At 42.6% G+C, this 13,808-nt stretch overlaps 1 pseudogene; it reads left to right on the plus strand.

Moving 5' to 3' along the window:
- Positions 1 to 6,187: 6,187 nt before the first annotated feature.
- LOC124546357 lies at positions 6,188 to 6,305 on the plus strand (annotated as a pseudogene).
- The last annotated feature ends 7,503 nt before the right edge of the window (positions 6,306 to 13,808 follow it).

The raw sequence follows: 13,808 nt of genomic DNA on the forward strand, positions 1-13,808 counted from the left end.
CCGATGACCTCTGCAGTTTGGTCCCTTAGGAAATCACACACACTTGAACATTTATAAGCTGTGCAGCACCGTGAGAAGTATTTTCTCCGTTAGTAGCCCCAGAAGAAGGAAAACTGCAAACGTGCTCGGAACGTCGGTTTTATCCACAGAGCAACAGTTATTCTGCAATATAACGTGGCTCCGGAATAGAATTGCTCCCACAATCTCTTATTCGTCAAGTATGTGATGCCACATATCGTACATGTTGGTTAAAGGACTGTGAATTTTTGCAACTAGCCTAAAAAAAATAAAAATAAATATACTGCAGTTTTACTTCATCTAAACATGAAGCCATCCTATTTTTAGATTTCACCGAAGTCTTAAACAAGTATGTCCCTAGCAACGTTGTGGGGGATGGGAGAGACAAACCGCGGGTCGGTAGCAGAGTTAGAAAGCTGCTACGAAGGCAGAGAGAGATGTGGTTTAAATTATTAATAAATGTGAATGAAGCCAAAATGATGGTAAGGAGGTCAACGCCAGAAGCACTTAGAAAGTTAAAAAGTAAAATTTTGCTAACTGATCAGACTAAAAATCATAAGGAAACTTACGAAAAATAAGTAAGCGGATCGAAACCATCTATTCATAAACTCAGTGACAAAACTGGCATCGTAATGGAAGACGACAAAGAGAAGGCCGAAATAATGGATTCGGATTGCCGAAACTGTTACATCGCAGAATTTCGCAACATCAAATCTCCTATCAATTATCGCACGAAAGCCATAAGCGATTAAGGAACAGAAAATCAACTAAAACCGCTCGACAGTGCAAAACGAACTGGACCGGACGAAATTCCTTTGAGTTTCTACAGAGTTTAGGTGAAAGAAGTTGCACATTTTCTAGAAGTAGTTTAGAGCAGGTCAATGGAGCACCAAAAGGTACTTAGCGACTGAGAAGAAGTGTAAGTATTTCCCACTTTCAGAAAGTCTCGTGGAATAGATGCCAGTATCGCTGGCCCCAGTCTGTTACAGTTCACGCATTACGAGCTTCGTTGGAGAACGAGTAGATCATCTATAAAAATCAACACGGATTCCGTCAACCTTTCAAACCTCAGTTCGCTCTTTCCGTCCATAAGATCCAAAGCGCTGAAGACATTGGAGCCGAGGTTGATCTTGAACGCAAATAAATGTAACGTGATGCGCGTAAACAGGCGAAATAAGTCCACTACCTTTCGATTTAATTGTTGGCTACCGATTCCTGGAAATAGAAAGTGCCGTAAAATGTCGGGTGGTTATAATTAAACTGACGGTGGTCCGAGTGCTGCAGCGCGAGCTGTACACATCGCAGGACATCGTAGATACACTCCTGGAAATGGAAAAAAGAACACATTGACACCGGTGTGTCAGACCCACCATACTTGCTCCGGACACTGCGAGAGGGCTGTACAAGCAATGATCACACGCACGGCACAGCGGACACACCAGGAACCGCGGTGTTGGCCGTCGAATGGCGCTAGCTGCGCAGCATTTGTGCACCGCCGCCGTCAGTGTCAGCCAGTTTGCCGTGGCATACGGAGCTCCATCGCAGTCTTTAACACTGGTAGCATGCCGCGACAGCGTGGACGTGAACCGCATGTGCAGTTGACGGACTTTGAGCGAGGGCGTATAGTGGGCATGCGGGAGGCCGGGTGGACGTACCGCCGAATTGCTCAACACGTGGGGCGTGAGGTCTCCACAGTACATCGATGTTGTCGCCAGTGGTCGGCGGAAGGTGCACGTGCCCGTCGACCTGGGACCGGACCGCAGCGACGCACGGATGCACGCCAAGACCGTAGGATCCTACGCAGTGCCGTAGGGGACCGCACCGCCACTTCCCAGCAAATTAGGGACACTGTTGCTCCTGGGGTATCGGCGAGGACCATTCGCAACCGTGTCCATGAAGCTGGGCTACGGTCCCGCACACCGTTAGGCCGTCTTCCGCTCACGCCCCAACATCGTGCAGCCCGCCTCCAGTGGTGTCGTGACAGGCGTGAGTGGAGGGACGAATGGAAACGTGTCGTCTTCAGCGATGAGAGTCGCTTCTGCCTTGGTGCCAAAGATGGTCGTATGCGTGTTTGGCGCCGTGCAGGTGAGCGCCACAATCAGGACTGCATACGACCGAGGCACACAGGGCCAACACCCGGCATCATGGTGTGGGGAGCGATCTCCTACACTGGCCGTACACCACTGGTGATCGTCGAGGGGACACTGAATAGTGCACGGTACATCCAAACCGTCATCGAACCCATCGTTCTACCATTCCTAGACCGGCAAGGGAACTTGCTGTTCCAACAGGACAATGCACGTCCGCATGTATCCCGTGCCACCCAACGTGCTCTAGAAGGTGTAAGTCAACTACCCTGGTCAGCAAGATCTCCGGATCTGTCCCCCATTGAGCATGTTTGGGACTGGATGACGCGTCGTCTCACGCGGTCTGCACGTCCAGCACGAACGCTGGTCCAACTGAGGCGCCAGGTGGAAATGGCATGGCAAGCCGTTCCACAGGACTACATCCAGCATCTCTACGATCGTCTCCATGGGAGAATAGCAGCCTGCATTGCTGCGAAAGGTGGATATACACTGTACTAGTGCCGACATTGTGCATGCTCTGTTGCCTGTGTCTATGTGCCTGTGGTTCTGTCAGTGTGATCATGAGATGTATCTGACCCCAGGAATGTGTCAATAAAGTTTCCCCTTCCTGGGACAATGAATTCACGGTGTTCTTATTTCAATTTCCAGGAGTGTATGTCCATTAATCGATGAGCAGGCGGGGTATGCTGAAAACGTGACTGTTCCACTTTCTGTCTCGAGGTGAAAATATGGCGCTGTTTTGACGTCAGTATGCCCTTTGCTGCTTGGCGACCTGTGTTGATTTCTTTTGTGAAGTGACTGTTCATGTAAAGGGTTAAAAAGGTTGAAGTTTTCGTACGAAACGCTATAGCTGTTGAGAAGAAAGACTGTGTGTTGCTGGTAAAGTTGCTTTATCAGAACTGCAGCAATAGCAGCGCTAAAATGCAAGACTATCGCCGACAGGAACAGCTGTGAAGAGGCCCCATGTCATTAAATGGGCTGCAGAAAATGATCAAGAAATTTATTGTCACAGGTGCAGCAGGAAGAGAAAGGCGGCCCATTCACATGACAGCTGTTGAAGTTACTGTAGCTATAGCCGACCGTGCAGCACAAGTCTCAAATTCTGCAGCCAGTGCTCCAGAATGTCACGGTAATTTTCTCTCCCCTTATCAATAGTTGAAAAGATTTTTCGGCGCATTTTACGCTGGTATCCCTACAGGATCCAGAATGTGCATGAAATGAAGGCCCAAGATAGGCTACAACGCAGTGACTTTGCCCTTCGCTTTTTCGCATTCAGGTAAAAGGATGGCGTGTAGCCAAGGAATATTCTTTGGACAAGCAAGGCCCATTTTACTCCCTACGATGCCGTAAATGCGCAGAACTATGACATATCGGGTTCCGTTATGTTGCATGTTGTGCAGGAACATCCACTGCACTCAGCTCGTGTGACTGTGTGGTGTGGTTTGACATCATCCTTCACTCTCAGTCCGTTTGTCTTCGAGGAGAAGACATTTCTGCGGACCTTTTCGATGTGCTGTGACATCTGTACTTTTTAATAACCTCATTGTTTAACACGTGATTTCAGATTTTCAAGAACGCAAGTGTGTCCACACCACTATTTTCATGCAAGATCGGGCGACACCACATGTCCCTCGCCAGGTAAAAGATTTGCTTCGACTAAACCTTCGGTAACGACCGCATCATCACTAGGCATTTTCGAGATACGCGTCCTTCCAAAATCTTCCTACCTAAATCCATGTGACTACTGGTTGTGGTGATATCTTGAACATTGTGTGAGTCAGAGACGTATATGAAGGACAGGATACGACGATGTATCGAACTGATTACACAGATTATGCTGTGAACAACTGTCGACCATGCCGTATAGTGGATGCAGGATGTTCCTGGGTCGGGAGATCTTATTGAACAGATAGCGTGACTTGTGACCATATAATAAACGTGCCAGAACCACCGTTATCATATGTTGGAACGTTTCTGCCCTTACCTGCAACCACACCACATCCTGCCTATTTACGGCACCATATTTCACCTGGTGGGAGAAAGTGGAGGTATTATTTTTTAAGCATATTCCATGAGCACACTGATTAACGAACATACCTACGACGTTTCATCGTCGTGCGACGTATACAGCCCGCACAGGCCACTCAGAATACCATCAGTTTTATTATAACCACGCCGTAATCTTGCAGGTCTACCAGAAGTGGAATAACAGGAAATACAAGCAAGGCTGAGATCCATTGCGGAAATTTTAAGAAAATGTAAGTCACTCAGATATGAGGGCTTGAGGGTGTTTCAGAGCTGCACAATAAACTCAATTGGCAGACGGTATAAGACAGACGTTGTGTGTCCTGGAGAGTTCTTTACTGTTGAAACTTACAGCTCGAAACAAAGTCGGGAAACATACCTTCTTACCACATGCGTGTCACGAAATAACCATGACGGCAAAATCAGAGTTAGTTTGTTAGTTATATGTTCAAATGTTCAAATGTGTGTGAAATCTTATGGGATTTAACTGCTAAGGTCATCAGTCCCTAAGCTTACACACTACTTAACCTAAATTATTCTAAGGACAAACACACACACCCATGCCCGAGGGAGGACTCGAACCTCCGCCGGGACCAGCCGCACAGTCCATGACTGCAGCGTCTTAGTTATATGTTCCATGGGTAATTTTAACGATTCTTGTATGGAAATGACGTAGAACGAGTAAGTTTACAGGATATGTACACAAGATTAGGAAGGAAATAGAAGCAATTCAGAGGCGGGCTGCTAGATTTGTTACTGGTAGGTTTGATCATCACGCGAGTGTTACGGAAATGCTTCAGGAACTCGGGTGGGAGTCTTTAGCGGAAAGGAGGCGTTCTTTTCGTGAATCGCTACTGAGGAAGTTTAGAGAACCAGCATTTGAGGCCGACTGCAGTACAATTTTATTGCCGCCAACTTACATTTCGCGGAAAGACCCCAAAGATAAGATAAGAGAGATTAGGGCTCGTACAGAGGCATATAGGCAGTCATTTTTCCCTCGTTCTGTTTGGGAGTGGAACAGGGAGAGAAGATGCTAGTTGTTGTACAAGGTACCCTCCGCCACGTACCGTATGGTGGATTGCGGAGTATGGATGTAGATGTAGATGTAGATGTAGATGTACATGTGAACGCTAATGAACTTATAATTTTTTCATTCCTACTCAAGCTGAAAAACTAGATTTTTATACAAGCTACCAGATTTTAAATAAAAATTGGTGAATGAAACAGAAGGAGTTTTTCGGGAAAAAATAATTTCAAGTTAGATTTAAAACTTACTTTGCTACCTAACAGATATTTCATGATATTAAGCAAATGATCAAACAATTTTGTTGCTGCATTTTGAACTCCTTTCTGAGTCACTGACCTCTTTAATAGTGGTTAATAAACGTAATATTTTCCGTTAGTGCTGTAGATATGGACATCACTACTCTTCTCAAACCATGACGATATGGAGCTGCCGGCCAGTGTGGCCGAGTGGTTCTAGGCGCTTCAGTTTGGAACCACGCGACCGCTACGGTCGCAGGTTCGAATCCTGCCTCGGGCTTGGATGTGTGTTATGTCCTTAGGTAAGTTAGGTTTAGGTAGTTCTAAGTTCTAGGGGACTGATGACCTAAGATGTTAAGTCCCATAGTGCTCAGAGCCATTTGAACATTTTTGATATGGAGCTCATGCGACGTTTTTGGATAGTCGTTTTTCCCACGTAGAGAGAAAAGAAATGTGCTAGAAACACACATCGCCACACACCTTAAGTTTACTTGCAGAGCATGGATGTAGCTGTAGATGTAGCCTCACGTAACACTTTCACCAGACTGGTCCCTACTTGTCCAGGATAATCCAGATCTTGTACTTCTTCCATATTCTTTTTGTGCCAAAGCTGTTTGTAGTTTATGGCTCATGCATCCTCAGATGTAAAATTTACTTTACCTGCATCTCTTTGTGTCTATCAAGGTGTTCGATTAGATTATTTGTTGTTCATTATTCCACGTTTTGCCCATACATGTCTTCCGCAATGCCTTGTGAGTTCTTAATACGAATTTTCCATTGTATTTTTCTAGATGGGAAACGGCCTTGCCGCAGTGGATACACCGGTTCCCGTGAGATCACCGAAGTTAAGCGCTGTCGGACGTGGTCGGCACTTGGATGGGTGACCATCCAGGCCGCCATGCGCAGTTGCCATTTTTCGGGGTGCACTCTGCCTCGTGATGCCAATTGAGGAGTTACTAGAGCGATTAGTAGCGGCTTCGGTGAAGAATACCATAATAACGGCAGAAACAGCGATGTGCTGACCCCACGCCCCTCCTATCCGCATCCTCCTCTGAGGATGACACGCTGGTCGGATGGTCCCGATAGGCCACTCATGGCCTGAAGACGGAGTGCTTTTTATCTTTCTAGATTACCGAATGATTAATACCTCTGAATACGGGTTCCTTAACTTCTGATGCCGATGGAGAGAAATAAAACAACAAGAGACTTTCAGGATAAACGTACTATCAACGGAGTCCAGTTTCTCACTGGACAGAGCATAAAATTACAGCCACGGCCTTCTCAAAAACGAAGTCCTACGTTAGTTTGAAGTGTGTGACTTTTGTATGCTTACGATTGATAAAAATAAATTCTGAACCCCCATCAAAATGTGCCACAAATACAGCTTACGAAATTCATCAATGTGATGTGATGAATTTTTATAGCTGCAGTCAAATTCCATGTTTAGGATCCAGAACTTACGCGTGGTAAGAAAATACTAATAGAAAACATATCTCTACAGCACAATATTTATTACGTTAACATAAATCAGAAAAGAATTTCACGGTAACAACAGACACCGGAGACATTCACAGAAATTAAAAATACTGCAGGTCTACAGACCTACCACAACATAAATGTCTCTCCCCGCTACTTTAAAGGATGTGAGGTCACGAAAACTGGCATAAACATGAAATTATTAATGTAATTAAACTACTTGAAGACTATCACTACTTTAATTTATGTTAGTATTAACTTAAAACAGTTTTTCCTTTTTATATTAAATTTCTCTGAATGCAAATGAACATGGTACCAACCTTGAGTCCACCATTATTACCACTACTCTTCCACCTTAGAAGGATAAAATAAACGTAATTTTTACGAAATTTGAAATGACTGCAAATTGATGTGTGAAGTATTCACCTTAAAGGAATTTTCGTGCTGATTCCAGAAGTGGTCTTAGATTCTGTGAGTCTGTAACATTTCTGAAGTAATGGAGAAGTTAAAATTATGATTAATATTTTATTAATATTAACTCGTATAATGTATTTGGGTTACAGTTGCATGCCTAACGCATGAACTTTTGTCCTCATGCATCAGTTGGATGAACGTTACTTTTCAAAACAGTAGTTTAATTAAATTTTAGTATTGAACCGCGACTTCCCTTGTTACACGTGATATAATTTTGGAACTAGCCAAATGGGTAGGTCCCTCATGAAACCTATCATTCTGTTATGGTCTTTGTTATACATCCTCAGAACATGGTAGCAAAATAAGTGTGATGTATTTAACTGGTTTCAACATTCGAAATATGGATTTCTTATAGAAATATGAAACACAGTTTCAGATGGATTGTGTGGTATCTATGAAATCAGCAGTGTTACGTTGTTATTATAAATACAGAGTATGTCTTATTTACAGGAAAAAATGGAATTCGTGTGATTTAAATTTAAGTTAAATTCAAAGAGTTCCTTGCTAGGTGTCGCGATCACCTTTTGCTTCGATAATCGATTATGAAATTATGAGAATCAGCAGAAAACGTTAACGAGGATGGTCAGCTGGGTAACGCAATTACTGCACGGTATCACTGGGTTTTACATAAGAATCGTGTTATTACATCCTAATGACTGAATGATTCGGTGAAGCGAAAGCAAAACTGATCGTAAGGGCTCACGTCACAAGATGCTGATGTCGTCTCTAAGCATCTTCTGGTAAGAGTCTCTGGCATGGAGGTAAGAATAAGGGGAGATGGCGCTACGTATCCCAGCCGTACTACGTTTTGAAGCCATGGGGGCGTGGCTCGCTGCCATGACACTCTGACCAAAACATTGCCAGTGTGCTATAGAGCTGCGTGTATTACAGTCGCTAATTGCACCATATACGCATGTAACATCATCAGATTGGTTGTTTCAAAGTTTTTGTTTAAAATAAAATCTCGTAAAGGCTAGCCTTCAAGGTAAACGATACAATTTTGTTAATTCAGTAATAAACGTGTATCACAAACTAAATAATAGAAACTGAAAACTAAGTTAGCTATACCCTCCCTCCAAAGCCCCATAAATACATCTTGTTTGTAATACGTACTGGGACATTTCAGTTACGTTACACTACTGGGAAACACTGTTCATTACCACCAATATTTACTGAAATACGGTACATAGAATGGCAAATCTACACAGTGTCCTGTATAGGCCTATACTTTACGCCAGTTAATGTAGTGTTAGCTTTTAATTTGGTACATGATGAAGACAAAGTGAGTTACTCAACACTTCGATTATCGACGATACGTACGTATTAAAAAAAATGGTTCAAATGGCTCTGAGCACTATGGGACTTAACTTCTAAGGTCATCAGTCCCCTAGAACTTAGAACTACTTAAACCTAATTAAGCTAAGGACATCACACACATCCGTGCCCGAGGCAGGATTCGAACCTGCGACCGTAGCGGTCACGCGGTTCTAGACTGTAGCGCCTGAAACCGCTCGGCCACACCGGCCGGCCGTACGTATTATACTGAAACGTGAACTTGAAAACTATGAATTTAATTCTTGGAATTAACATACCTTTTGCAAATGTTTTGGGTGTGTAGGGAAAACTGATGGTACAGCATTTTCTCGGAGCCTTACTGTTGAAGGGGAAGTTCGGTCTATGTCCTCTTCTCGGAAATGCTGAGAACATATAGTGCTCCATTTTAACACACGCCAATTTTTCCTCCTCACGGCATTCTCCCACAGAGCTTTCCGACTTTCATTTTTAGGAAATCTAAAATCATACAGGAGAAAAACACGCTATAGTACAAGTACCGATGTAGCACACGTTCATTCATAATGAAGTTGTAAAATCACACTTAACGAGACAACTTACACATGAAATGTTATTCCCTTCTATTTCGCATCACAATCAGAACGATTCGTACATCCGAACACCACACAAGTCACCATAATTGCGCAAAATCCTTCCAAAAGCGAGCGACAAGCCTATGCACACAAGCCTACAGCTGCAATGTTTTGGTCGGATTGAGATGGCTACCCTCGGCTTCACATAGCTTCACAGCTGTGACGTCACGGCGTCTCCCTCTATTCTTACCTCCATGGTCTTTGGAGTGCGCCTGTCCGTGTCGACTGTTATCGGTAACGGCCAGTTCTCAGTTGACTGCCGCTTTTCAGTCAGTTGCTAGAGTTTACTACACTTTGTATCTGCAAAGAACTGGCAGCAGTACGAGCTGATACTGTACACCCAGTTTAACGTCGAAAGGTGTCGTCTACTCCCCAATCTTTCACCATCACAAGACGCACGATGTTTATGTGCGGTTGCCTTACAGACGCGCCCGTAAACTCGTTTTCCTCTGTCTATCTCTGGAAAGCTTGATGTAGCCTTACTCGGAACAAAGGGAACATTGGTAACGCCAAGCACTTCTGTAGAAGTGTTTCCTTCGCTCTGCTGCTTGTCACTTGATGTGACGGCATAGGAGTTTCACCTCGGATGCGCGGCTGAATGTAATCGTCTGGCCGATTAATTCTGCTGTTGGTTTTTGTCGCAGCCAGTATTCAGCTCGTGATCGCATGATTGGAAATATTCTCCAATCGAGTTCAATAATACAACATAATTCTCTGAACAGATTCAAATCATTTTACCCTTCAGTTGACTTGATTTCATTTGTCACTAGCTCGCTGCAATTTGCATTTTGTAACTCAGGTATCTTTCTGTCGTGTGAACTCTATTTTGTTGGTTTATCTAATGCGCTATTTCGGGTGATATGCCGTTTCATCATTTTACCCTACAGTTGACTTGATTTCATTTGTCACTAGCTCGCTGCAAGTTGCATTTTGTAACTCAGGCATCTTTCTGTCGTGTGAACTTTATTTTGTTGGTTTATCTACTGCGCTATTTCGGGTGATATGCCGTTTCAGAATGGTACTAACGTTTGTTTTAAGTCTCCGCTCATATTCACTTACAGAATTTCATGTTGCGATTTCTTACGCGTTGCCCTTAATAATAGTAACAAATAATGTTCTTTCCGCGTGGGTAAGACCGTGATGCTCTTTGTTCTCGTTTGTTTTGGTTTTTCCCACGACCGCACGGTTCTTCTAAATATTTTTGACAGACGGTGAGTTTTGAAATTCTTCTAATTCCTTACATTTATTGTGAGCATGTTCTTACGAAAGTCGTAATCTTAATGAGATACTCGTGATGTTTCGCCCTGAGCGTTCTTGCGTAAAACCCCAATTGTTGCTACTAATATTTCTTTACTTTGGTAACCACAGATATTTTGTATGATATTAATCGTATGTAGGAAGAACGATGTCAGGGATTTCTATCAAACGTGTAAGTCTAATCTGAGAGGAAATTAAGACTTGTAACAGTCGAGGGTCCTTTCATAAATTTAGCAGACGCTGGTCTGTGTGTATTTATCAATCTGATTAGACTTTTGGTCGATTTTGCGTAATTCCTGGGTTTGGTGGGGATTTTGGTTTATTAACATACTTTTTGGTTATTACCTTATCGTTTTTACAGTGAACGGAACGTTTGGTATGTTTTTTATGCAAGAACACACGAATCCAAAAATTGAGTCGACACCTTTTTTTACGTTCAATTCAAATAAAATAAATAAAGTCATATATCTTTGTAAAGTAAAGATAATCCAGTGTCACAAATTAACACATAAATAATAATTTTTTGTCAACATTCACAGTCTCAGTAACATATATACCGATCTGAATACTTAAATGTTCATATTCGATATAATTATGTCTTTGAATTGGTATTCTTGCCATTACGGCATTTTTGCAACAGATGAAGCTCGTTATGTGTTCTGGAAGGAGACAGGTATGATGTATTGGGAGCTACGTTTATGTAACAATTTTAAGAATGCCTTTACAAAATTTGCCTTTTGAGCTTACTGTAGCCAACACTGTAGCAGGTCGTTAGAAACTTCAAAGATGAGAGTGGAAAGCTGGACTTGAACAACAAAGTGAATTGTAATAACTTGGTTAAGTAATTTGTAAAATTATTCATTTGTAGTGAACTGAAAAGGAGATTATCTGTATGCCATGCTAACCAACTACCATCCAGCTCACATAGAATACCTAAGACAGAAACTTTTGTAGTGAAGTTTAATACAGTAGCTAAGACGAATCAGTTGTGATGGAGATCCTGAAACTGCCGAATGGAAATTCTCTGACCATGCTATGTGAACTCTTTGATGAGAGATGGTAGGATATCATGAGAATGCTCTGAACATACTATGTGAATTCTTTGATGAGAGATGGCACGATATCCTAACGGCAGTTGACACTGATACACCTACTCCATACAGATAGGGACAAAGAGGGCGTCATTAGTTCATTAGTGTCTGTTCCGTGGAAGATCCTCTCTAAAACACTCAAGAATGAAGATAATCTTGATAAACAGATTGGTGAGTATCAGGCCGGCTTCAGAATAGGACGTTCTTGCCCAAAGCATATTTTCAAAATAATAAAAAAAAAGATATCGTCAGGTATAAGACGATTCATAGGTCCTACCATGTTGTTATATTCACTGAGCTTATAAAAACATAGGACCCACATGAACCATGGACCTTGCCGTCGGTGGGGAGGCTTGCGTGCCTCAGCGATACAGATGGCAGCACCATAGGTGCAACTACAAAGGAGGGGTATCTGTTGAGAGGCCAGACACACGTGTGGTTCCTGAAGAGGGGCAGCAGCCTTTGCGGTAATAGAAGGGGCAACAGTCTGGATGATTGACTGATCTGGCCTTGTAACACTAACCAAAACGCCTTTCTGTGCTGGTACTGCGAACGGCTGAAAGCAAGAGGAAACTACAGCCGTAATTTTTCCCGAGGGCATCCAGCTCTACTGTATAGTTAAATGATAATAGCATTCTCTTGGGCAAAATATTCCGGAGGTAAAGTACTCCCTCATTCGGATCTCCGGGCGGGGACTACTCAAGAGGGCGTCGTTATCAGAAGAAATAAAACTGGAATTCTACGGATAGGAGCGTAGAATGTTAGATACCTTAATCGGCAGGTAGATTACCAAATTTAAAAAGGGCAGTGGGTAGGTTAAAGTTAGATATAGTGGGAATTAGTGAAGTTCGGTGGCAGAGGAACAGGACTTCTTGCCAGGTGAATACAGGGTTATAAATATAAAATCAAAGAGGGGTAATGCAGGAATAGGTTCAATAATGAATAAAAACTAGGAACGCAGATAAGCTACTATGAACAGCATAGTGAACACATTACTGTAGCCAAGACAGGCACGAAACGCACATCCACCACGGTAGTACAAGTGTATATGCTTACTAGCTCCGCAGATGAGGTGGAGACTGAGGAAATGCATGATGAGATAAAAGAAATTATTCAAGTAGTTAAGGGAGACGAAAATTTAATAATTATGGGGGACTGGAATTCGATAGTAAGAAAAGGAAGAGAAGGAGAAGTAGGTGAATATGGAATGGTGGAAAGGAATGAAAAAGGAAGCCGCCTGGTAGAATCTTGCACAGAGCATAACACTTGATTCAAGAATCATGAAAGAAGTTTGTAAACGTGGAAGAGACTTGGAGACACCGGAAGGTTTCAGATTGATTATTTAACGATAAGACTGAGATTTCGGAACAATGTCTTTAATTGTAAGACATTTTCAGGGGCTGATGTGGACTCTGATCACAATTTACTGGTTATGAACTGTAGATTAAAACTGAAGGAACTGCAAATAGGTAGGAATTTAAGGAGATGGGACCTGGATAAACTGAAAGAATCAGAGGTTGTAGAGGATTTCAGAGAGCATTAAGGAACGTTTGACAAGAACATTGGAAAGAAATACAGTGGTATAACAGAATGAGTAGCTTTGAGAGATGAAATAGTGAAGGTATCAGAGGATCAAGTAGGTAAAAAGAAGAGGGCTAGTAGAAATCCTTCGATAACACAAGAGATATTGAGTTTAACCGATGAAAGGAGAAGATATAAAAATGAAATAAACGAAGCAGGCGAAAGACATTAGAAACGTCCAAAAAATTAGATCGACAGGAAGCGCAAAACGAATAAGCAGGAATGACAAGAGGACAGATGTAAGGATGTAGAACCATATATCACCAGGGGAGTAAGATAGATGCTGCTACAGGAAAATTAAAGAGACTCTTGGTGAAAAGAACTACCTGTATGAGTATCAAGAGCCCAGATGTCAAAACAGTCCTAAGCAAAGAAGGGAAAGCAGAAAGGTGTAAGGAGTATATAGAGGATCTATACAAGGGTGATGTACTTGAGGCAATGTTATGGTAATGGAAGAGGACTCAGATGAAGATGAGATACGAGATATGATACTGCGTGACCCCTGTGAAATCGAAACTGGCTTCAGACAATGTGATAGACTCCATCTGTTCCTCTTTAACTGTACCTTGGAAGATGTAATTCGAGAATGAAGGAAGACACTGAATCAGGAA

Source organism: Schistocerca americana, chromosome 8, assembly GCF_021461395.2.
Source record: "Schistocerca americana isolate TAMUIC-IGC-003095 chromosome 8, iqSchAmer2.1, whole genome shotgun sequence".
Taxonomy (NCBI): domain Eukaryota; kingdom Metazoa; phylum Arthropoda; class Insecta; order Orthoptera; family Acrididae; genus Schistocerca; species Schistocerca americana.